Here is a 2,969-nt window from a genome sequence, read left to right on the forward strand (position 1 = left end):
TAAGAAGGGTTCAACTAAGAAGGGGCCCTAAGATACGGGTGTTTCCCAGATGACTTCTTAACACCGTTCTTCGGACCGCTCTTTAGATCGCTCTTAAGATCGCTCTTAAGATCGCTCTTAAGATCGCTCTTAAGATCGCTCTTAAGATCGCTCTTTAGATCGCTCTTTAGAGGAGCTGTCCACCACCGCGGTTCTGAAACTAAATCAATTGATGCCAGGCAAATCGATCACCGATCACCATCAGCACATTTTCACACACAGCACTGCTACCTAACGCACTAACTCCCTGCTGCCTGTGCGTTATGTGTGTTATAATGAAAAACTAAGATGATAAATATACTTTAATGACCCTTTTTCATGATGAAAACAAGACTGCAACTAAATAAGAAGTAGTCTTAAGAGAATAATGAGGAAATGTATTGTTTTTTTTAAATGTGAAAGATGGACGAAAGGACAAATGAACTTAACGATCAGCATATAGGACCACATTGTATCCTCCTGACTAGTAAAACAAGCCTTTTGCTGTTAAGAGCTTCTTAACTGATCTGGGAAACGTGTTGGCTTCTCAGAGCAGAGATCTTACGGTCCATGTCAAGATTATTATGGGCACAAATAACATCCAGTGTATTTGTATTGCACCAATTCACAGGTAAAGTGACGTCAACGCACAGAAAACAAGTTCAGTAGAACCCAGTTCATTCCAATTACACCAATTACACCACACTAGTTCAGTTCCATGTGATTCAGTTCATCTAATTTGTCCAGATTCAAACTTTCATCTATTATTGTAGCCAGTACTCGAGTTGTAAAAAATAATCAGGGGGGATGGTGGATTTGATCATATGGGGACAGATAATTTGTGCTGATTACAAATAATATAATATATTACAAATAATAGCACTGACCAAAACACCTGCAGAAATACTGCAGGAATGACATAGCAGCAGTTAAATGCAGCCTTCTGTAAGCTTTAAATATCCACTGGGCTTACATCAAATACATCAAAACACAACAATAAAAAACACTTTTCTGAACTTATCAATATGACTCTGTCCTTCACAGGATAAGTAACATGGATCACTGCAAAAACTCACAATCTTAACAAGAATATTTGTCTTATTTCTAGTTAAAATGTCTCATTTTAGTAAAAAAAATCATTACACTTAAAACAAGACTCATCACTGGAAAAAACAACAATTTTCACCTGTTTCAAGTAGATTTTGAAAGAAGTGTGGAGTGTAACATTAAGGGTACGTTTCTGAAGTTATGCAACTGCATATGTGTGATATGTGTTTCAAATCAATATCGTAAAGCCAATTCTTGAAGTCGAAATGTCGAGAATAATGTTGAAATACAATTTCAAGAAAAAAGTTGAAATTTCGCCTTTTTTCTCAACATTTCAACTTTTTTCACATAATTTTGACTTTTTTCTCAACATTTTGACTACTTGTTTTAAGATTACACTTAAAACAAGACTCATCACTGGAAAAAACAACAATTTTCACCTGTTTCAAGTAGATTTTCCCTTAAAATAAGTAGACAAATCTGCCAGTGGAACAAGATTTTACGTTTTTAAATTTAAAATCTTGTCCCACTGGCAGATTTTTCTACTTATTTCAAGTGAAAATTTACTTGAAACAGGTGAAAATTGTCAAATAAGTTATTTTTCTGGTGATGACTCTAAATGTTGAAATAGCAGTAAAACCACATTAATTGATGAAATGACATAAGGGATGGAAAGGGGGGATGGCAGTTTTACAGGGGGGATGATTTTGACCGTTTTCAGGGGGGATGCCATCCCCCTCATCCCCCCTCATCCCCCCTCAACTCCAGTACTGATTGTAGCTCACAGATTGTATTGGATCGTCATTTTGGTGAAATCCTCCAATCTGAGAAAGCATGAGGTGACAGTGGAGAGAAAAAAAACAATTTAGAGGGATGTAAAAACAACAAAACGACAAGCGCCAACCATCTCACATCTGGGTCGGGATTCATGCAGAACTAGAGGCTCCAACGTCAGAGAAGAAATAAACACATTTACAGCCTGGTTCAATTCAGCGTTTTGATCTCAATCGTTTGATTTCACACCCATGACTCCTCCGAGGGGGATGGATGTTTTTGTACCACGCGTTTAATTTACTTCTAATGTGATTGATTGACAGGCAGTTCAGCCAATGGCTAGCCCAGGGGTCGGCAACCCAAAATGTTGAAAGAGCCGTATTGGACCAACAACACAAAAAACAGGGCAAGGCAAAACATGCTGCATGTATCTATATTAGTTATAACTGGGGGAAGATTTTTTTTTTTCATTACGCACTTCGAGAAAAAAGTCGAAATGTTGAGAAAAAAGTCGAAATGTTGAGAAAATAGTCAAAATTTTGAGAAAAAAGTCAAAATGTTGAGAAAAATGTCGAAATTTCGAGAAAAAAGTCGAAATGTTGAGAAAAAAGTCAAAATGTTGAGAAAAAAGTTGAAATGTCAAGGAAATAGTCAAAATTTCGAGAAAAAAGTCAAAATGTTGAGAAAAAAGTTGAAATTTCGAGAAAAAAGTCGAAATGTTGAGAAAAAAGTTGAAATGACGAAGAAATAGTCAACATTTTGAGAAAAAAATGTCGATAAAAAAGTCGAAATGTCGAGAAAAAAGTCAAAATTTTGAGAAAAAAGTCGAAATTTCGAGAAATAAGTCTAAATGTTGAGAAAAAAGTTGAAATGTCGAAGAAATAGTCAAATTTTGGAGAAAAAAATGGCGATAAAAAAGTTGAAATGTTGAGAAAAAAGTCGAAATTTTGAGAAAAAAGTTGAAATGTTGAGAAAAAGTCGAAATTTTGAGAAAAAAGTTGAAATGTTGAGAAAAAAGTCGAAATTTTGAGAAAAAAGTCGAAATGTTGAGAAAAAAGTTGAAATTTTGAGAAAAAAGTCGAAATGTCTAGGAAATAGTCAAAATGTTGAGAAAAAAGTTGAAATGTCGA

The sequence above is a fragment of the Cololabis saira genome, chromosome 1 (genome assembly GCF_033807715.1).
Source record: "Cololabis saira isolate AMF1-May2022 chromosome 1, fColSai1.1, whole genome shotgun sequence".
NCBI lineage: Eukaryota > Metazoa > Chordata > Actinopteri > Beloniformes > Belonidae > Cololabis > Cololabis saira.